At 50.6% G+C, this 22919-nt stretch overlaps 2 non-coding genes across 2 annotated transcripts; both read left to right on the top strand.

Moving 5' to 3' along the window:
* Nucleotides 1-16447: 16447 nt before the first annotated feature.
* TRNAG-GCC (transfer RNA glycine (anticodon GCC)) lies at nt 16448-16518 on the top strand. Its single transcript has one exon. It is a non-coding gene; the product is annotated as a tRNA-Gly (tRNA).
* Nucleotides 16519-17125: 607 nt separating this feature from the next.
* On the top strand, nt 17126-17196 carry TRNAG-GCC (transfer RNA glycine (anticodon GCC)). The gene has a single exon. It is a non-coding gene; the product is annotated as a tRNA-Gly (tRNA).
* Nucleotides 17197-22919: the final 5723 nt, after the last annotated feature.

The following is a 22919-nucleotide window of genomic DNA, read 5'->3' as shown; positions in this document are numbered from 1 at the left end:
GATCCAACTTACTACCAGGTGGTGATCAGTTGACAGCTCTGCCCCTCTCTTCACCTGAGTGTCCAGAACATATGGCCTTGGATCCGATGATGCAAAAAGTCAATCACTGACCTATAAAGTCAATCACTGACCTTCGGCCCAAGGTGCTCTGTGGCGTCCGGCGGCCGCGTAGTAGCAGCCTCGCGCAAGATGGCGTTGGAAGGCTCCGTCGCCGCCGCCCCGCCCAAGATGGAGGCCTCCACCCGCGTGGCAGGAGCAATGGCGGACGTCGTTTCCCGCCGAAAATCCTGGTCCTCGGCGTCAAGCTGAGCCGCAGGCGGCCGACCCAGGCCGCAGAAGACGCGACCGCCGTCACCAGATTGAGCAGAATCGCGCGGAGCGACTCGATCTGCTCCGCCATCAGCCGCCATCCTTCGTCCGCCCGTGAGGTGGTCGCTTCTTCTTCCCTTGGGCGATGAGCGGCGTCGAGGAGAGCGGCCGCCGGAGGTAGAGGAGCTGTAGCTCCCAGAAGATCGTCGTCGTCCGTCTCCACAACTTCCTCCGATGGAGGGTCCGGGGGGTTCTTCTTTCTGAGGTGCTTGGACATCTTGAAGATCGTCCAAACGGTCCCAGAAGAACTTCTGACACCAATGTAATAACACGCTGGAGACGGCTTGTAGAATTGGTCCTTTAATTCACTTTCTTTGTTCTTCACAAACACTCCCCGTTGCTGGCAGGCAACGGGAAGTGGGCAGACAGTCACCAGAGACCCACCACCACGTGGCACCCGGAGCCCCACTCGCGCGTGGCCTCTCCCTCTCTTAGTTCTGTGTCTGACCCCGTATCTCTCCTCTCTCCCCTTATTTAATGCCTGGGTCACGTGGTACACTCCAGCCAATCCTCAATAGCTTGCGCCAAATGTTCCAGATCCCCCATCAACTCCCGGTACCACGCCCCCGACTTGTCTTCCCATTGGCTGAGGCCAAGACCACCGAAACCAATCATCTAGCTGACATCCCGTGATCACACCGGGGCCATGCTCCCAGGCTCTCCCCCCATTGGCTGTAAAGCAGGACCGGCCAAGCCGATCACCACGTGAATCTGACATAGGCTCTTATTACACTTCTCAGTTCCTAACAAGACGATTTTGAGTTATGAAGCTGAATGCTATCGCAGCTCAAAATGCTAATTCAACATGATTAAGGATACGCTATTAACATTAAAACGAGTGGGGTTACAGTCCGTCAATCCACCACCGAATAAAGGTCTCCCCGTGCTCTATCAGTCATGGGTGTTATTTGAGCATACTTCAATATGAGCATCTTTCTGCATTGGGTCTTCTGCCAGATGTTCCCAGAAAACCCGCACTATTCATTTGGGCCTACAAAGTCTATCTGGTCGGTGCCACAAATGTTGGATCCAACTTACTACCAGGTGGTGATCAGTTGACAGCTCTGCCCCTCTCTTCACCTGAGTGTCCAGAACATATGGCCTTGGATCCGATGATGCAAAAAGTCAATCACTGACCTAGAAAGTCAATCATTGACCTTCGGCCCAAGGTGCTCTGGTACCAAGTACACTTATGAGCATCCTTGAGTTCGAACATGGTGTTTGTTATAGACTTTCTGTGACGAGTGCAGAATTCCAATAACATCTCACTGTTCAGGTTCAGATCAGGGGTGGGCATTCCTCCCAATCACGCCTCTCCAGGTATCCCCATAATTTCCCACTTGAGCATTTGAGTCGCCCAGTAAGACTATGGAGTCGGTAGGCAGTACTCTGTCGAACACTGCACCTACCATCCTCAAGAAGGCCAAATACTCTGAACTGCTTTTTGGTGCATAACGACAGACGCCAGTCAGAGTTTTCCTTTCTGAAACCCGAAGTCTCATTGAGATGACCTCCTCATCCAATGGGACAAACTTCCAACTGAACCGCACCCCGCTGAGGGCATGTGAGTATCCTCACACCCGCCCGGGGCCTCTCACCAGGGGTTACTCCGGAATAGGAGCGAGACCACCCCCGATCAAGAAGTTTGGTTCCTGTGCCAATGCTGTGTGTGGAGGTGAGACCAACTATATCTAGTCAATACCTTTCCACCTCCTCCACAAGCTCTGGCTTCTTCCCCCCCAGTGCTGTGACATTCCACGTCCCAATAGCTAGTGTCCATCGCCAAGGTCGAGTCTGTCTGAAGCCATCCCTCTCCCTGCCATACTGGCATTGCATCCGCCACTCACCATTTGACCTACGGATGGTGGGCCAACGGGATGGCGCCACCAGGTTACGTGGGTCACCTGGCCACCAGGCGCTTTCCTGCGAACACCACCCCCAGGCCTGGCTCCTAGTGTGTGTCCCGGTATCCCTTGCCTGGGGGAGGTTCCGATTTTTTTATTTTTTGCCATTCATGAAGTGATTTTTTTGTGGAGCATTATTTGAACCTTATGGTGGGACCCCGGCGTCCCATAAGCCCCCGGCTCTCCCATAACTGCGTTTCGACGTCAATCTATGTCTGTTGAATGCGAACGATACGGCAATCTATTCCTCTCGACGAGCTCTACACGATGCACTAATCAAAGTTTCAAAGTTTTGTTTCTTCTGCGCATTCATCCTCGCTGCGCTTGGAAGACATGACAAGAGAATGATCCGCGCCAGGTGGGTCGCGGCGTTTATGTGCGCGGTGGGACGGAGTCGCCAAAAATAAATTAATTATTTACGATTTTGACTTCCGTTTATTCGGGAACCCAGGGTCCCGCCATAAGCTTCATTTGTCTGGACCTCCCTCAAGACCTGTTCGCCAAGGAAGACCCTACCAGGAGAACAAGACTCCAGGCGACATAGCTGGAGGACGATACACAACTCAAATGCTCCAGTTCAGTGGTTCCCAACCTTTTCAAGTATGCGGACCCCTTTTCAACCTATAAACATTTCAAGGGACCATCACATGGTAGTAGTTATTTGAAATTGGACATTTCCTTTGCGTTGATGTGATTCTATTTATTTTCAGTGCCCCCCCCCTCCCCTGTCATAGCCTTACGAAACACCAGGGGTTCACGGACCACAGGTTGGGAACCACTGCTCTAGTTTAGGGGTTGGCAACCTGCGGCTCTGGAGCCGCATGCAGCTCTTTAAGGATTGCAGTGAGGCTCTTGAAATTCAAAAAAAAATTGCCCTGTATGTTACTTTGGTTGCCGACCCCCGACCACAGAAGTCCAGTTCACCATGAGAGTTCAGTTTATCATGGGCAGTGGTCAGCAACCTGCGGTTGAGGAGCATGCATGTGGTTCATTCAATACTGGTTCGTGACGTTATTTTTTAAGGACCACCATCTCGTATTCACATGCATTGCAGCTCTTGAAATATTGGGGGTTTTACTGAATTCCCCAAAAATGGCTCTTGTTTTGATTGCCGACCCCTGCTCTAGTTGATGTGTGAATCGGTAAGACGTGCCTGTATTTGTGACCTTTGTCGGCACTGTGGAACTAATGCAGAGCGTGTAACTGACAATCCAAAGGCACAGGGTGAAATCCTGGTTGGAATTCCACTAAATGTTATTATCTCTCAAAGGTGCAAAGAAGATTTGTTCCATTTTCATGAGAAGTCAATATCGATTATTCCATGGCTCTCGCCATGATATTGTGCCATTTATACAACTGGCTCAGGGCCACGAACAGAGGTGAGTGTTGTCACATTGCTCGTGTGAGCAAAATGACTCTTTGATTTAGGGTAGCCTATTATCTCGTATCAAGGCTACATTGTCAGTGGAGGACTGCAAAAACATCCATTGTTGTACTGTACTCTGCTTAAACCTATATGCTCTCGACCTTCATAACCCCACATTGAGCAGCGTGGTGAAGTAGGATCAAATTAACCCCGATGACTCGCACGATGTGGGGAAGCCCTAATTCAGCAGTGGATTGACAAAGGCTTTACACATATACATGTACACATATACATAACCTAACTGGGTGTTGCTGTCACAATACGGTATGACGCATGTCCAATGCTTTCTGTCACGAGACAAATAAGTGTAACAACTGATGTGGTTGGATAAGTCACTTCTCGCTACGTCTGATGCAAGCACCCGTGCACTGCATTATGTGGAAATCAGGCCCCACTTCGTGTGACAAGCAGAGGTTTTAATGTGAATTCGTCCATTAAAAAAAAACCTCACCACGTGCATGGTGAATGGTACCATTAACCATATACAGCAATATAATTTCACTTGCACTTGTAATACAATGTCAGAGTAAAGCGTGTGATGCACATAATCACTAGAATTAATTTGAGTGGTGGTGCAGTGGTTCACACACTGTGTTGACATCAGTGGCGAGTTGATATCTGACCTAGTTCTGGGTCACCCCCCCCCGACTTCACCAACCCACCAAGAACAACGTGGTGAAGTATGGCCAAACAACTCCCATGACTAACGTGGAAGAGCATATAAGCAGAAGAGAAAAATGACCACCAATATCTATAAATTAATACCAAACAATATTCTACAGCCAACACTACAAACATGAACAGGGAGCAAACATCTACAGTGTAGTCCACATAGGAAAGTTAACACACAAAATATGCTATTCAACAGTATCAGTGTGTGCAAATCACCATAAAGCGCTTTGATATTTATTCAAATGCACATGGAAATTCATATCATCTGGAATAGTCTGCCAACTAAAGTCTGGTCGGCCTTGGCAATCGACTAAAACATTTCTATTCTCTTCTGCTCTCCACGTTTAATTCACATTTTCTCATTGCCATCTGTGCTTCCGTCTCAGAATTTTGCTGAACTTGGCGCGTTTGCTTTTCCTGCTAGGTGGCACTGCTCACAATCAGGTACACATTCCCATCTTGATCAGGTGTAAACTCAGCCAAAAAATCCTCCATGGCTGATAAAAAGAAGTACTACTTTGTGGGAAGTAAAGAGTAGTCCTTTTATGCAAAACTGGCCCCTATAATCGGAATGTAAAATTTCAACCACAGGTTCTGGGTTTTGGGTTACCAAATATAGATGAGGTCTGCCTCATTGATTGTTTGAAAAGGAAACACTTTTACGCTTGACCAACAGAAAGCGTGTTAGTTTGTACCTGCATAACAAATGCAGAGTGCTGTGCCAACAGTATAAAGTACTCAAATAATCAGCAAAATAAATGATCGTTCACTTGCAGGCCTGACTCCAGTTCCTCTGGGATTTTGGGGACTACTGAGCGGTTGTGTGCGCCACTATGCCACAAATGATAGTAAACCTGGATGAGCCAAAAATGACATTTGGTGGTGCAGGACACAGCCCAGAACGCCCCTAGCGCCGGCCCTGATTCACCTGGTTCTAGGCCTGGGGTCAAGCGTGGCTGGCATGGGCCCGTCCACCTCTTCGTACCCCGGGCCCCTTGATAGCCACTGCACATGCACCCGCTGACGTTTTGGCCACGCAAAATGCAACCAATTTCTCACACAAGTTCTCTATTGGCGGCCATGTGCTCAAATAAGTGTGGAATTGTATCCGTGCCTTACCAGAAACCTGGCTCCATCGATGTTGAACCGCTGGGCAATGGCAGCACAATCCTGCAGTCCTTGCTACAACAACAATTACACCAATCAAACATGGTTCATTAAAACATGCAGCGTGGCTATACACACTATGGCCAGTGACGTTTCAATCACATGCGACTTTTACTGAATCGCTACTCCCAGTCACTATAAGATCAGGGCCGTATTATCCAACAAGAAAAGTAGGTACTGTGCCAAGGGCCTACGAAAACTCAAGGGCATTCCAAAAAAAATGTGAGCATGTTTTTTTGTTTGTAGAAACAACAAAATTGAACCAAAATATCTTCTTGAATAAATATATTTTTATAGCAAGGATAGGCACAGTGTATATACAAAGAGGCAGTCATGTCAATCGGTTTTTGTTCACAAGGTGAGAGTAATTAACACCGGAGATTAACTTTTCGAGATTTTTCATTGCAAAATAAGCAAATAACATCTTAAAATGGTGTGTTTCGCACAATCAAGCAAGTGAAGTGGCAGAAGTAACATGAGGCAGCAGCAGTACGAACTGTAGGAAGTTATCACTGAAGGCGTACGAAACAAAAGTGCATAAAGACTACAAGAACCTTAATCCGGCCCTGTATAAGATTAATTAGCTGATAGTGCAAGTGTAGTGCCTGAAATACGCGCCACATGCGGGAGTGGGTGTACGCGCGTGCAGAGTACAGTGGGAGCAAACGAGGTCGAGGTTGTTATTGTCGTTAGGCGTGAGGAGAAGGCCAGAGACGGGTAGGGGGCGATTAAGGACACAGGGCGCTGATTGGTCGGGAAGTTGTTGTCGCTAAGTGGCGCCGTGTTGTCTGGAAAACGTGGCAGGTGCCAGCGGGGGCTAGGGGGCGAGGGGCGTTGCGGAGGATGCCACCGATTAATTGGAGATTAATTGGCTTGGGGATAAAGAGAGGTGGCTTTGAAGGAGACGGGACTTCGCGCCTGGGAGGAGAAGGATGTTGGAGCTGAAGAAGCGGAGCCAGAAGCAGTGGAGAAGTGTAAGGTAGCAGTGGAGAAGTATAGGGTAGCAGTGGAGAGGTATAAGGTAGCAGTGGAGAAGTATAGGGTAGCAGCAGAGAAGTATAAGGTAGCGACGGAAAAGCCAGCAGAAGTGGCTGGAGTGTGACGGCGAAGCCAGCAGAAAGCGTCTGGAGTGTGGCGGAGAAGCCGATAGAGATACGGCTGAGTGTGACGGGGGAGCCGATAAAGAGCGGCTGAACTGTGACGGAGAGAGTGGAGAGGAGAGTCGACGGAGGAGAGACGCGGAACGCGGCGAGTGAGCGGCGAGCGAGCAGCGAGCGCGAGGGAGGAATGTTGATTGGTGTTAGCTGGAGGAATGTTGATCGGTATTAGCGAAATAAAGAGAGAGAAAAGCAAGAAGCTGTCGTGTCAAGTCGAGCACTACAACTGGCGTCAGAAGTGATTAAAGAACCACGCTGACATGTCAAAGAAAGTTGTTAAGAAGAAAAACGTACCGGCGGGCTCGTCGGCCGACAGCAGCGATGCAGACGTGGTGCCCCCATCGGGGCTGGAGGCTGTCGCTCCCCCGGAGGACCTGGATGGAGGGGCGCCTCCACGAGAGGAAGACGACCCGGACGACAATAAAAACCGAGCCCGCCTCACGTGTGGAGGGCTGCAATGGCTGAGTGGGAGGCCAGGATGACGGCGCTCGCGAAGGAGTTCGAACGATTCATGCTAACGATACGGGAGGCGCCGACGGGATCGGACCAGCCGCCTCACGAGCCTTCAACACCATCGGTGGCCGACGGCGCAGCTGTGTCTCCCGCTATGCCAGGAATGAAGCCAGACACTGAGGGGACGCCGGGGTCACCGACTCCGGGCTCACGATGCCGGCTGCACGTGGAGCGGTTTGAGGCGAAAGTCGGCGACTGGAAAGCATTTACGCGACGTTTGCGAGCAGCGTACCAGTCGCTCGGTTGGACAGAAAGTGATGCGTTATGGGCCCTACCGACGGCCCTGGATAACGATGTGCTGGCGGCATTCTACGGCTTCCCTGAGGAAGTTCTCTCATCATTGACGGAGGCATTCGCGGCAATGCAAGACATTTACGAGCCGCGATCGGTCGCCAAGCGCTAGTTTCAGTTGAGAAAGCGGGCAGAGATGGAATCTCCCCTCGCATACCGCAGTGCACTGTTGACCCTCGGTCAAGTGGCTTACCTGGCGATGGACCATGCTGCCCTTGACTCCTTGGCGCAGGAGAAGCTGTTGCTGATGGCGAAGGAGCTACGGGTCGTCCTTTCGCTTCCCAGCAACAGCGACGACGACGGGTCGTCTTTGCAGATCGCCAAGAACAACCAGACCAACCTGGATCTTCACGACGAATCAGCGGCGGTGACGGCACAGCCTCTGGTGGTGTGCGCCGGCACGGCCGGGGGCCTGTCAGAGTTGGAGGAGCCGGGGTCGCTGGCAGCAGCGGCCGCACGGCCGCTCGCGAGCCTGCCTCACCGCCCCGAGACGTATGGGGGTGGCGCCCTGCGGACGTGCTATGTGCGGGCGTCGAGGACACTTCGCACGGGACTGCTGGAGACGGAGAGGCGTCTTCCCAAGGGCGACAGGAGACTACGACCACAGACTCTCCCCATTCCGGGACCAACAGGCAAGTCGTGACACATTTAATACATGGCCGCATCCTTCACATCACCCATCCACGACACCACACACTGTAAATCCCCCTTCGTATGAATCACACGGTAATGCTGTATGGGGCGCGTTGGTTCATCGCGTTTTGGGTGCCGCGCCAGGTTCATCGGATGTGATGGCGCTTGTTCAAGGGGTGCAGATTAGAGTAATTGTCGATACGGGGGCTTTAGCGACCCTCATTTCCTTGCAAACTTTTCGTTCGTTGCCAACCTCACCCCAGGCTTTGGAACCAGTGGATGGCCCGTGTATAGCGGCAAATGGGGGCAGTTTGGGAATTTTGGGTCGCGTGCTCGCAACAATTCAAGTTGGGGAGGTGTGTGTAACGGGATATATTTTGGTTTCGACTGCTCTGGCCGTGCCATGTTTGTTGGGCACAGATTTTTTATGAAGGATGCCTCTTAAGATCTCAATAGAGAGGGGATGTTTGGAATTGCCATCGGGGAAATGCCTTAAATTTTTGGGGACTCCATCTAAATTCGCTCATGTAAACGCCGTGGTGCAGGCGGTGGTTAGTCGCACAGTGCTTGAAAAAGGGCCTGCCATTGGATAACCTGGGGGAAGGTATATTGTTGACACCATCAAACGCCGTGCCACGGACGCCCTCCTTGGTCGGGGCTTTAACGATGGTGCCGGCAAATTGCGAACCATTTATACAGATTGTTAATACGGGGTACGAGTCAGTTGTTATTCAGAAAGGGACTACGTTAGCGCATGCGTCAGCTGTGCATAACTCGGATGGGGATGATTGCTTGGCAACGGGCGAGGGAAATGCGCTGCCGCAGTGTGGTGAGGAACCGGGCTGGTTCCGGGATTTGTACGAATGTAATGATGATTTGAAACCCGAGCAGCGGTCGCGTCTTCATAAGCTGCTTTTGGAATTTAAGGACGTATTTAGCACGGGAAAATATGATGTCGGTCGCACGTCCTTATTGATACATCACATTGATACTAGAGATGCACCTCCGATTCGCTTAAATTCTCACTATGTGAGCCCGCTGGAGAAGGATTGTATTCGGAAAATGATGGACGACTTGTTGCTACAGAATATTGTCTCTCCTTCTTCCAGCCCGTGGGGGGCTTCAATTGTACTGGTTAAAAAACGTGATGGTTCCCTGCGATTTTGTGTCGATTATCGTAAACTTAATAAGATTTCGGTGGCGGACGCGTACCCGCTCCCGCGCATTGATGACTCATTGGACGCCTTGTCTGGTGCAAAATTTTTCTCGACTCTTGACCTCTTGTCGGGCTTTTGGCAATTGCCCCTGGACGAAGAATCTAAGCCAAAGACGGCCTTTCGAACACCGCAGGGATTGTTCCATTTTAACGTGCTTACGATGGGGCTGAACTCCACACGGAGTCGGAGGTGCGTAGCTTCGTGGGATTTGCCTTGTACTACCGTTGATTTGTCAAGGATTTTTGCTACGATTGCAAGGCCACTGCATACACTGACCGCTAAGGGTAAAAAGTTCCTATGGGGTGACGAGGAACAGCGTTCGTTTGAAACGCTTTGGGACACTTTAGCAGACGTACCGCCACTCAAATATCCGAATTTTGGAGAGATGTTTGTTCTTGACACCGACGCCAGTGATACGGGCATAGGCGCTGTTTTGTCGCAGAAAATTGATGGAGTGGAAAGAGTCGTTGCATACGGCAGTCGCGTGCTGTCCCCGGTGGAGCAAAAATATTGTGTAACTCGCAGAGAATTGTTGGCGATTGTACACTTCGTGCAGTTGTATCGACCATATTTGTACGGTAGGGATTTCTTGGTCCGCACTGACCACGCGGCAGCGCAGTACTCCTTGCGGATTGACCAACCCTCAGGTCAAATGGCCCGTTGGCTTGAGGTTCTGTAGGTATATTCCTTTATGGTCCATCACAGTAAATTGACGCGTCATGTCAATGTAGACGCTCTGTCCCGATTGCCTCAGCCGTCAGGCTCGTGTAGATGTACCGAGGGATTGCTGTGCTGCGGTCCACTGCTGCAGGGCATTCCGGCCATGGCCGCTGCAGCCGATTCGGGCCCAATTGACGGGGCCCCTGCTAAAGAGCCCGGGTTACTGGGATTATCATAGGATTGTTGGGCACGCTTACAGGTAAACGATTCTTCACTAACCAGATCCCGTTCTAAAGGGTCGGAAGATTGGCCCATCCTTCGGCTCATAGACGATCTCCTAGTGAGGTGGGATGTCGTGTTGCAAAAATTTTGTATTGTGGTACTGTTGTGATTGAGGGGAAAACTTATTCACGATGCACACAAGCGTTTGATGCATTGGGTGAGAAGAAAACCGCATTGACCTTGAGTAACGATTTTTACTGGCCGGGGATGCACAACGATGTTCATTTGTACGTTAAGGCCTGTCACGAGTGCGCACGGCGGAAGGCGCCGGTGCAACCATATCGAGTACCGTTGCAATCGATACGAATTTCACGGGTAAACGAAATTGTCGCCCTGGATATTTTGGGGCCGTTCCCTATTACCCCGCGGGGTCACAAATATTTGCTGGTGGGTGTTGATTACCTCACTCGGTGGCCTATGGCATGGCCACTGGTAGACCAATCAACAGGATCCATCACGGAGGCCTTCCTGCAGGGTTACGTTTTTGATAAGGGTGCCCCGGAGCACCTGTAGCGCATTGGGTACGAAAAAAATTCAGATGTCCCCGTACCACCCGCAAACCGACGGGATAGTTGAGCGTCTTCATAGGATGCTGACGTCTATGTTGTGCCAGCAGGTTAATTCGGCACAAACTGATTGGGATCTATATGTTCCAGCGACCTGGCCGCTTACAGATTGGCCCCGCACGCCTCAAAGGAGAAATTCACCCTCCTATTTAATGTACGGTCGAGAACCGGAGGCCCCGGCCCGGGTCAAGCTGGGTGTCAAACCAAAGGGGAAGTTGTCAGCGGTGCCTACCCCCATAGCATTGGACCGTCTGAAGGAGGCTAGAGAGGCCTCACTGGGTAATACGGAGCGGAGGCAGGCGGCTAATGAGCGCCTGCACGGTACACAGCCTCCGCAGGAGCGATGGCAAGTGGGAGACAGGGCTTGGTTGCATTGTCCTATGGTGCCAGTGGGCACATCACCGAAATTCCATCGGCCCTGGCAGGGTCCTGTTGAAATTGTGGAGCTTCGAAGGGACCAGAGTGTACGGATTCGGTGCGGTCGTCGATTGTGGCATGTTCACCAATCGCAGTTGAAGAAATATGTATCGCCTTATGAAGTGTCATCTCCCATCCCTGAGCGGCCTGTATTGGATGTGTCCGACGAGCATGTTGTGCGGCGGCGTGAGAACGCACCTCAGCAGTTTACCCCCCGTGTGTCTGCAGGATCGCCGTTTTTGAGTCAGGTGCCGCCCCGGGACGCATGAGAACGGAATCCGGTCTCACCAGCGGGCGGCCGATGTTATGAGGAGAGGCGCACGTCACGGGTAGGACGCTGCCCCGCGCCCACGCAGGGATGCTCCCCGCCCTTGTCCCCTGTTCACCCGGGCCGGGGTGATGGACCGGCTGCGGGAGCCCGCTCCCGAAGAGTGACTTTTTCTTGACATTCTGTGGCGTAGTAGTCGTGTTGCGTTGTCAAGGGGGGTATCGTGTAACTATGTATATGAGGGTTGTTGTGTGTTGTCGTGTGACGCGTTATGCTTAGCCAGGACGGCTAATTCTTTAAACATGGGGGGGGGGGGGGGGTGATGTAGTGCCTCAAATACGCGCCACACGCGGGAGTGGGTGTACGCGCGCGCAGAGTACAGTGGGAGCAAACGAGGTCGAGGTTGTTATTGTCGTTAGGCGTGAGGAGAAGGCCAGAGACGGGTAGGGGCGATTAAGGACACAGGGCACTGATTGGCCAGGAAGTTGTTGTTGTCGCTAAGTGGCGCCGTGTTGTCTAGAAAACGTGGCAGGTGCCAGCGGGGGCTGGCGGGCGAGGGGCGTCGCGGGGGATGTCACTGATTAATTGGAGATTAATTGGCTTGGGAATAAAGAGAGGGGGTTTTGAAGGAGACGGGACTTCGCGCCTGGGAGGAGAAGAAGGATGTTGGAGCTGAAGCAGCGGAGCCAGAAGCAGTGGAGAAGTGTAGGGTAGCAGTGGAGAAGTATAGGGTAGCAGTGGAGAGGTATAAGGTAGCAGTGGAGAAGTATAGGGTAGCAGCGGAGAAGTATAAGGTAGCGACGGAGAAGCCAGCAGAAGTGGCTGGAGTGTGACGGCGAAGCCAGCAGAAAGCGTCTGGAGTGTGGCGGAGAAGCCGATAGAGATACGGCTGAGTGTGACGGGGGAGCCGATAAAGAGCGGCTGAACTGTGACGGAGATTGTGTAGAGGAGAGTCGACGGAGGAGAGACGCGGAGTGAGCGAGGCCGGCGGAATGCGGCGGGCGAGCGGCGAGCGCGAGGGAGGAATGTTGATTGGTGTTAGCTGGAGGAATGTTGATTGGTATTAACGAAATAAAGAGAGAGAAAAGCAAGAAGCTGTCGTGTCAAGTCGAGCACTACACAAGCAACTGCCAAAGTAACTTGTGCAAATATTACACTTTACAACTCTTCATTAACAATTTGAGTCGTCATCATTATCAGCCATGACCAATCCACTGCTTGATGGAGGCATTCCCACTGTGCCACCATCCCACGCATTCCCCGTGCTCATTATGGCACTGATGATTCTTTACAGCAGCGGGGTCCCAACCTGCGGTGCACTGACCACCGGTGGCGGTGCACAGACCACCGGTGGCGCTGCACAGACCACCGGTGGCGCTGCACAGACCACCGGTGGCGCTGCACAGACCACCGGTGGTCCGCAAGGCCATGGAATGTGGTCTGCCGAGCTGTCGCATATTCTACAATCTTTCACAGAAACAAAAAAAATTACTGCCCATAATATTCAGATTCGTCAATAAAAAGGCTAGTGATTATTTTTGTTATTACTATTCTTCATCTCTTTTAGTTGACTATGGGTTTAATTTGAATAAAATATGTATTTGATGCAGGGTTGTCCTTGAAAATTATTTGAGGGTTGAGGATGGTTGTCCACGAGTCCATAGTTCAGTTCACTTTGATTATCTTCGGAGAGATGTTACATCATAAGCAGCCAATAAAAATACAGAACAATAATAAAAAAAAGTTTTCAACACGGCTGTGTAACACTGCTCTACAGCCTTGCCACGTGCACACAGACAGACACGCAGCACACACAACACGGCATTCGTGAATGAAAAAAAAGACAAAGCACCAGCGCAATACCTGCACAAGAAAGTTGGCTACATCCTGACAGATCCACGTCTTCACGTCCTCCCTCGTCGGCATCGCAGCTTCGGGCTGATACAAAAAAAAGAAAGCACGGTCTGATAAAGACTTCCACCTCGACAATGGCCGCAATCAGTTTGAAGAGATGACTATCAGCAGACAATATGTCTGTAGCTCTGACGGGTCGCTGTACGGGGTGAACCAACCTAGTACTGGACGGGGATGCTTCCCATTTCCCCTTTATCAGTAAATTACCAGAACGAGTGACTTTTGACTGACACCCCCACACGTAAATATGTACCCACCCACCGCACAACACACATGCACATGTACAAACGTAACTGTGTACACACAACACGATATATGCACACAAAATACACACATGTCACACCCAACACACACAACATACATAATACAGTACAACCAAAACAGGCATACAAACAATTTACACCAAACACACTCCCAACACAAAAGCCACACGCACACGCGACGCATTTATTCCATGTGCTCCGGATTCCTTAAAATTGTACAAACTCATTCATTGGCCAAAAACATATCAGAACATAAAAACAACGCAAGACCCTCCAGAAAAAGAGTTATATGACTCAGTCTGGCTATCTTGGATAAATGACTAATTTACTATTCTACACATGCACGTACAGTATAAAGCGTGGTCCAGATGTCATGTGACCCTAATGTAATTCTCTAAAGCTTAATTTGTTGTATACCAATAGGAGTGAACACAGAAACCAAAAAGCAATGGGAAAAAATAATAGGGGTCAATTAATTGGGGGTCACATTACATCTGGACCACCCTGTACACCCACCTAACACAAAACAAAGATCCCCGTGTAGCCTTAACTGACTTTTAGGGCCAGTTCTATTAGCAAGCACCTATGAAAACCGGCACGGCACACGAGGAGGTGGGTGGCGAGCACCATGTCGGACCACCTTTGGCTCTCTCGTGGCGGTGTTATTTTATGCACCGCATTCAAATACTAATTTGAGGCTGAGTCGACCTAAGGGGGGGGGCCCAGGACCAGTTCAGAAAATCGTCAGTGGTGTCGGCCGTGAGGAAGAATCGAACTCTAGCCGCCAGGCTCGTAGCGTAGCACGCTATCCGCCATACTACCCAGTTAGTACATGACGCATACACGCACACATCCAACACACACGAATATTGAAGTAAAGTTCAGTTTAGGTAGTGAGTGGCCCTAGCTGCGGGTGTACAACTGTGGCAGAACATCTGCTTGCCTGTGGGACGTGCTGGTGTCGGTTAGCCCTGACCTTTATGAAGGGGGCTCAATGTGTACAAGGAAGTGGCCTCGAGAGGAACACGTGTGGGGTGGGTTGTGCGTGGTGTGCACGCACGCCAAGTGCAATATGAATGGCTCCTGCATCTGATGTGTGGAGAACAGCCCAGCGACTGGCACTCAACTACAAATCTGCAAGGAGACCCGTGCTTCAGGCAGCAATGATGGAGATTCAAAACAGAAAGACGTACATATGAAAATCAAAAATGTGTTAAACAAAAGGAATGAAACTACAGTATGTAGATTGAAATTTTTATAAAGTTACATTTTCTGAATCACAGTAATTAATTTTCTGACTGAACATTTATAACATTTTATGCGAGAACCTGCCTAAGATGCATATCCAAAAGTTTGTGGTATTTTTATGTTTTATCATGGCCAGCTGTTTGGAGTGTCTAGGAAAAACTCCGGATAAGAGAAGAAGACGCGATTAATAATTACACAGTTGTGTCCCATGTATGAATTTAAATCAGTGTTGAGCATACTGCACTTATACACTCGGCTCCCAGAGTTTTGTCTCCTGGCCACGGCCAACATCAGTGGCAAAGTGACCTCTGAACCGGGCCTGAGAACCACTTCTTCTCTCGTCCACCCCCTTGCGGCGCTGCTCCTTACCAAGCTGCGTGTTGAAGTATGTTAAAAACAATACACACTTAATTTGGAGCTTTCGTGACAGCAGGAATTATTATTTGGTTCTTTCGGTAAAGTCACGTATAAAGATAAAATAATAAATAGTATTTAATTTAATTTATTATTTTATCTTTATACGTGACTTTACCGAAAGAACCAAAGAACAATACACACGCTAAGACACCGCGTGGGGGCGCCCTTTCTATCCATACAGCACGTTTTAGGATAAATAACGTCACAGTGTGTGTTGGTGTTTACTAAACAAGTGACCTCTGTGGTTATGAGCTTGACGTTACTCCGTTTGGGAGCAAGAAGGCTGCTTTCGGTCCAGGGCATTGCAAAACTTTTATAAACAATGTATCTCGTCACTCCAGGGACAGCAAATGCTGGCCGAGGCTTCCTTCTGTCCTCGCAGCTGGTGGGGTGCGATTTAGACACCACCGCGACTATCGCACGGTGGAGCCAAGGAGTGTAACGATTGAGATTATTATTCAATAAATGAAAACTACATGCAAATTACAAGCCATTGTTACATTTAGGCTCGGAAACAATAAAAATAAACAAACTTATTTTTGAATTCGAAACTTGTCCCGTTCATCAGTCAATAGTAATGCATTTAACTTAAACACATCTTTTGGAATTGTTTCAATACTCAATGAAGGGCTTTGAGACGAGATTAAAAGGTAATCACGTTTTAAAGGTGGTCAAAGAAGGGCATCAGCTTAACCGCATAAAACTAGGTCATGAAGGGGTTTTTACAATGCAGTATCATGATGCAATTTGTGTTTTAATCAAATTTGTATAAAATACCCGATCATACGTTATAATGTAAAAAATAAATCTGGACTGATAGTGAAAGGATATTTTTGACCATTGTTTTACTTGCTATGGACATAGCATCCCATGAAGAGAATTGGTGACATTCCGCATGTATAGAACTGCGCAATACTCATTGTCTTCACTGGAAGTAGAGTCTTGACTGAACACACTGCTGAGCAAATTATTCGCAGATGTAAAATGGAATGCCTCCAAACACATGACTGCATACTCCGATTGCTGAGGTATTTCTTAAATGGTTTGCACATAATCTATCAAGGCATCGGTGGTTCAGTGGTAGAATTCTCGCCTGCCACGCGGGAGGCCCGGGTTCGATTCCCGGCCGATGCACATTTTATGGTATTTTATTACAACAATTAATTTAATAGCATCTATCTTTGCTGCACTGCTATTAGTGTGAATTATGTGGTATCTATTTTCATCTAATGATTGTTGTTCATGTTTATATATTTTCTAGATGTAGAAGAAAATTTCCATTGGAAAACGTTTTTCAGGGTTTTTACGGTATTGACTGCATTCGGTAGCTGCAGATGGAGACCCCTAGCGATAAGGGACCTCCATGACATGCATTCCTCGGTCAAGCGCTATTAACAAGGGCCCCGATAAGGTGTGGAATAGCATATAATGCCAACATTCATCACGCCAGGAAAAAAAATTGCATCCACAATAATGATGATTAGTCAAAGGCTATTTTCTTATTTTAGTCTGTGTTGGCACAGGGTAGAACCAATCCCTCATTGGTGACTGGTACCTGTGGTACAAAAAAACTCATACATATTTTCAGGAGGTTCGTCATAAGTAGCAGATCGTAGAAAAAGTTGCACAATAATAATCAGATTTTAAAGAAAAAACCAAAAGCCAAATTTCCAGATAAAACTTGCACAGGACTGAAAGATCAGTATTCATGAATGTCATAAAAACCACTGGGAAGCGTGAAGCATCGGTGGTTCAGTGGTAGAATTCTCGCCTGCCACGCGGGAGGCCCGGGTTCGATTCCCGGCCGATGCACTTTTTAGAATATTTATTTTTACTTTTATCATGATATGCAACATTGTAAAGATTTAATGCACATTTAGTAGTATCGAAAAATATTACGTTCCATGTTATTGAAGAATATTAATCAAACCCACTTCATTTCCTAGTATACTAGTGGCAGCCAATATCTTGAGGCCGCTTTCAGCTGGGAAAAATTAGGTCGCAGTAATTGTACCAACCCAGTTCAAAAACTAGTATTGGAGATGAGTAGTGACAAATTATTTCTCTGGTCGAAATAGTTTCCAGCTATTCATCATAACAGGTGAATAAATAGTTTTTAGCAACTTCCCAATAATATAATTTGCATATAATCAATTAACTCCAGCATCATATTCGGATATTCATGAAAAATGGAAAAGTCAAAAGCCAAATATACACAGAGAAGATGCTTCCACACGACTGAAAGAAGATCAGTATTCATGCATCTGACGTAAAAAACTCATGGAGTATGTGGCATTAGTGGTTCAGTGGGAGAATTCTTGCCTTCCTCGTGAGAGGGCCGGGTTTGATACCTGGCTGATGCATTTTTATCATGCTAAACAACATATTAAAGCATACATTTGCAGCTAATCGAACAAAACACCCACTATCATCTTCGGATGTTCATGAAAATGTTAAAAGTCAGAAGCCAAATACACAAAGAGAACACTCAATTTTGTGCGACTGAAAAAAGATCAGCATTCATCTATCTGACGTAAAAACTCAAGGAGTATGTGGCATCGGTGGTTCAGTGGTAGAATTCTCGCCTGCCCCGAGGTCCCCTCCTGGGGCTCCTCTTTTCCTGTCAGTGTGGCCTGACTCCGTCCCGGCCATGCCCCCCTTCTGGAACCTACTAGCAGGTTCTCGATGTGCCCCTTCTGTAACCTTTCCCCTACATCCCTCTCTCTGGTCTATCAAGTGACCTGCTGTTAATCAGGGCTGCTGTAACTGCAGATATCCCTTCCATACCAGCAACCAGTGCTATGCTGCTAAGTGATTCTATGTCACTAACCCCCCCCCACGCCATGAAAAAAATCAGCCATCCTCCTTGTGGCGCAAACAACAAGAACAATACAAAACCTTCCGGGATAATTAACAATTACCGACGAGAACCTACAGTAATGAACCTAGACCCCAAAGATTGAACAATGTCCGACGACCGTCAGCGTGCCGCAGCCCACGAGCATCAGGAAGGACCCCAGTACAACTAGTAGTCACACCCCGGCTCGTGTCTGCGGCCACCAGCCACAGCGTAGGAACTAACTTGGTCAACAACAAAAAGGGGCAGGCTATCGAAACCTAACAGTTTTAGAGTGGGTCCTCGTCGCCGTGCCCCCAGGCGGGACAAGAATGGGCTTCTTGTAGACCCCAGGACAATATGTAAATGGCCTAACGAGCGCGGCCCCTCCCGAGAAGAAGACGAAGGGCAAGAAGATGAAAGCCGTTCCGTCATCCTCGGTCCGTCTGTAGACAGTGCCGTCGGTGGGTCTGCGGGTGTCAGGCACTGGAAACCTGCAGGCGAAACAACAAAATCCTGCTGAATTGCACCCTCCGCGACCGTTCGCCTTGGCTCGCCGGACACATCAGACACCTGGCACTCAGGTGGTGGGGATGAAGTGACATCACAAGGTGGAAAATAGGGTTTCAGCCGCGACGGATGCTTAAACCAGCGCCTGCGACTGACCTGGATATGCACGCACTGCGGCCTCCTCACCTCGATCACCTTAACTGGGTCCTGCCATGGCCGGTGCAATTTAGGGGACGTGCCCAGGGGCTCCTGGGGGCAATACAACCATGCCTTGTTCCCATGGGTCTATGGGTTTCTGGATTCACGGAGTCCCACAAGCTTCTCATTGGCGGCCTGCTGTTTGGCCGAATTTCCCCGAGACGCCTCCCGTGCTTCTGTCAGCTGTCTGATCGTAAGCTGCATGGGCACAGCAACCTTCTTTTTGCCCAGGTCCATGACAAACTGAGCCTCCATGGCGGGATCACATTCCCTCCCATACATGAGGAAAAAGGGGGAGAACCCTATTGAGGCGTGAGGCGCCATCCTATATGCGGCCAGAACACCTGGAACCTGCAAATCCCAGTCGGACTGTGCCTTGTTAACCTGTTGGCACAGCATGGACGTGTAATGCGAGAGCGCCATCTAATGGGCAGAATGGGGTAACCGCACGGCCACCACCGGGTAGCGGGTATTCAATCCCAAGCGGGGATATATCTGGGCCAAAGGTAATGGGCGGAGTCAAAGGGGAACGTTCGGGAACCATCGAGAAGGTTCCAACAGGGAGCGTGGCTAGAGGCGGAGCTTAGCTCCGCCGTGAGGGATATAAGCACTCAGGGGTCGGTGTGTGAAGCTTCAAGTCCGGACCGCGTCGCTGCACAAGCCTCTCCTCGTCACCGACCATGTGGCGAACCCAGTGAGGCTCGTCTCCTCCCGGCATGCCGCCAGCCAGCGGCGGGATCGGGGATTGGAAGAGAGGCAAACAGAGAGAATGACTCGTCCCCAACCATAGAGAGAGAAGGGAAACATATGGGGAGAGCGGAAATGAGCTGTGCAAGAATTCTATCAATAAAAGACGCCAGTCAAGATCGTTGTGGAAGTCGTTTATTACATACTCAAGAGTCCTGTGCAAGCGCTCTACCATCCCGGATGGTAGAGCGACGTCCAGATCTTTTTATTACCTCAAGAGTTGCACACTTCCTTTAACAATTTAGAAAAAAGATTACGAGCTTGGTCTGTAAGGAGACGTTCCCGGGGCCCCCTTGTCTAAAACGTACCCATGTAGGAATGCGTCCGCGATGGACACGGCCGACTGATCTGGCAAAGGCTATGCCACCAGCCACCGGGACAGGTACTCCACCCCGACAAGAAGAAATGTATTTCGCCTATAAGTGGCGGGAAATGGGCCGAGGGACACCTTGATAGATTGCAACGGTGGCCAGGCCTGGCTTGGCAGGGGCTTTCGGCGAGCACACTTCACACAACCTTTGACCATGTGGTACACATCCTCTGACATTCCGGGCCAAAATAAGTCGCGCTTCAGGGTCAACAAGGTTTTCCGCACCCCAAGGTGCATTAACTTCACATGGACAGCCCGTGTAACTCTACTCGGCAGAACAGTTGGCACAACGATGCAGTAACGCTGCACTTCCTCATCCCACCTCATCAACTATGAGAGACATTCCCACTGGCACCTTTTAACCACCCCTCGTTCTGATGCGATGCTGTAACTTCAACATGTGCATGAGACCAATCATGTTGTCACAGGGAGCGGTTGCCGCGGATTGTGGAACATCAACAAACGCTACAACAGTGCACGGCAATCCTGCAGCCGCAGGTTTACATCGGCCGGCACCCATCATACACGTGTAATGCGGGCGTAAGCGACCTTCCGGATGTGACGTCACGGGGGGTGGAGTCATGTGACGTGGGTGGAAGGTTCGGGTCCTTAAGCGGGTAAACCGGAAGGGGAAGGCAGTCGGGGTGTGAGCGGAAAAGAGTGAGGCCACGCGGGCGAGTGAGAAGAGGGGGGGGCGCCGACGGCCATCGGGAGCCAACCCCGAAGAGAGGAGGAAGCTGCGGAGTGGTGTGGAGCTGCAGAGGAGACAGCCAGAAGGGCTGCGTGTTAGAGGCAGCGGTGTGGCTGCCAGGAGGAGCTGCGGAGAGGGAGAGAGAGGAGTTGCAGCGAGTACAGCCAAGGGGGGCTGTGTGAGAGAAACAGCAGCGGGGCTGCTGTTGTGGATCGGGCCGACATTGGAGTCAGCACCGTGGAGAAGCTACAGAGTAAAGACAGCCGTGTGGGTGTACAGCACGAACCGAATAAAGGACACTGAGCCAGACATCGTGGTCCAGTCGTTTATTACACTGGTGTCAGAAGTGCAACGGCATGTCGAAACAAGTGAGGAAGAAAGTTAATCCGGCGCCTGCATCGGCTTCTTCGTCCGACGACGACGAACTCCCTCCAACCAGGGATCCTGTTGGGGTGGTGGAGGAGAGCCAGGCTGAGGCGACCACGGGAACGGGAGTGGAGGATGTTGGCGGGGTGGCGGGTCCGTCGACATCATCAGACGCGGATCAACGATGGCAAGCGATGGCGGTACAACTGGAGGCACTTAAGGACGTCCTGGCGCATCTATGCCATCTCGTCGCGCCAGGGACGATGGATGATGCAAGTGGTGCTCCGCGGGCCGCCACGTTGCCTGTCCTGCCGCAGCCATTGCCCACGCGGCAAGAGGCCGCCATTTTGCGCGCTCCGTGGCGCCAAACCGCCATCTTGGCCACGCCGCGGGCCGACGCCATTTTGAATTTGCCATCACAACCACCACCATTGGAAGACGGCGGGAAGAGGAGTCGGAGTCGCCACCTTACAACGGTTAAAGAATTTTCCGTCGGTGGGGACTGGAGCGCGTTCGCCTGCCGCTTCTTGGCGGCGGTACGCACAGCAAGATGGACCGATGCGGAGGCTTTGGAGGTGTTGCCGACTCTCCTGGACGACGAATCTGTCCGATTCTTCCGTTCCATAACGACCGATAAGAAGGCAACTTTATGTGGTGTTTTTCAAGAAATGGCCGATGCTTATGAGCCACCAGATGATGCGCATCGGCGATTCGCTCAACGACAACGAGCACCAGAGGAGTCGCCCGTGGCGTTCAGGGGTGCGGTGCTGGAGCTGGCCATGGCAGCTTATCCTGAGACGCCACAGGACCTGCTCGAGCCTCTCATATTAGGGAAAATGTTGGAGCTGTCTCGGGATCTAGGGATCCCCATGCCTGTGTGTGGGCATGAGAAGCTAACTTCCCGGACGGCTGCTAAGTGTCTCGATGCGCAATTCAACCTCCGTCGCTGGAAACAAGTGACGGCGTGGACGGGGGGGGCCCGTCAAAGAAGGGGATGCGCTGGGGTGGAACCCTGCGCAGGCTGTCTATGTTCCGGATGACCGGGGCCCTCAACAACTGACGGCCGCCTCCGCTCCATGGACGGGACGCGGCGGGCCGAGACCGCGCGCGGCGCTACCAGAACGGGGCCGTCAGGAGGCGAGGCCTGCGCTTCGGCGCAACGAGGCCGAATGTTTCCGCTGCGGGCGTAGGGGCCACTACGCCAGAGACTGCTGGGCCCGCTTCCCGGCTCCGCCGCAGCAGGAGGCCTCGGCACCGGTCAAGTCGGCTAGGGATCCTCCGAAACAGGCATGTCGGCACGCACCAGACACTCGGCAAGGCTTTACACCTCACCCATCACCGTCGTTGCGCCATCCTAACGTTGTGGTTAAAGCATGCCCTTCGACGGGGCCTTGTCGCTCGGTCACGCAGTGGCGCAAGTTGGCACGGAGAGTCATCGCGGCCGCTACGGGCTCGTCCACTGTACCGGGGTCTATACAAGGGGTGGACGTACGCATTTTGGTCGACTCCGGCGCGTCTGCGACTATTATTTCGGATGTCATTTTCCATCTGTTGGGCATCCCGCCGGGGGCTGTGCGTCCGGTTTATGGGTCGTGCGTCGCTGCGAACGGGGGTAGCATGGGTATCGTGGGTCAGGTGGATGCTAAGATATCTATTGGGGATGTGTCGGCCTCGGGTGTTGTGTTGATATCGAGAACTTTGGCGGTTCCTTGTTTGTTAGGCACCGATTTTTTGGCTAAGATGCCCATTTTGATCAAAATCAATGAGAATTGTATTGAGCTGCCGGGGGGCCGTCAAATCTTGTTTCTGCCGTCGCC

The sequence above is a fragment of the Lampetra fluviatilis genome, chromosome 4 (genome assembly GCF_964198595.1).
Source record: "Lampetra fluviatilis chromosome 4, kcLamFluv1.1, whole genome shotgun sequence".
In the NCBI taxonomy this organism is placed as follows: Eukaryota; Metazoa; Chordata; class Hyperoartia; order Petromyzontiformes; family Petromyzontidae; genus Lampetra; species Lampetra fluviatilis.
The sequence above is the reverse complement of the archived record's forward strand: the minus strand, read 5'-3'. Positions and strand labels throughout refer to the sequence as shown.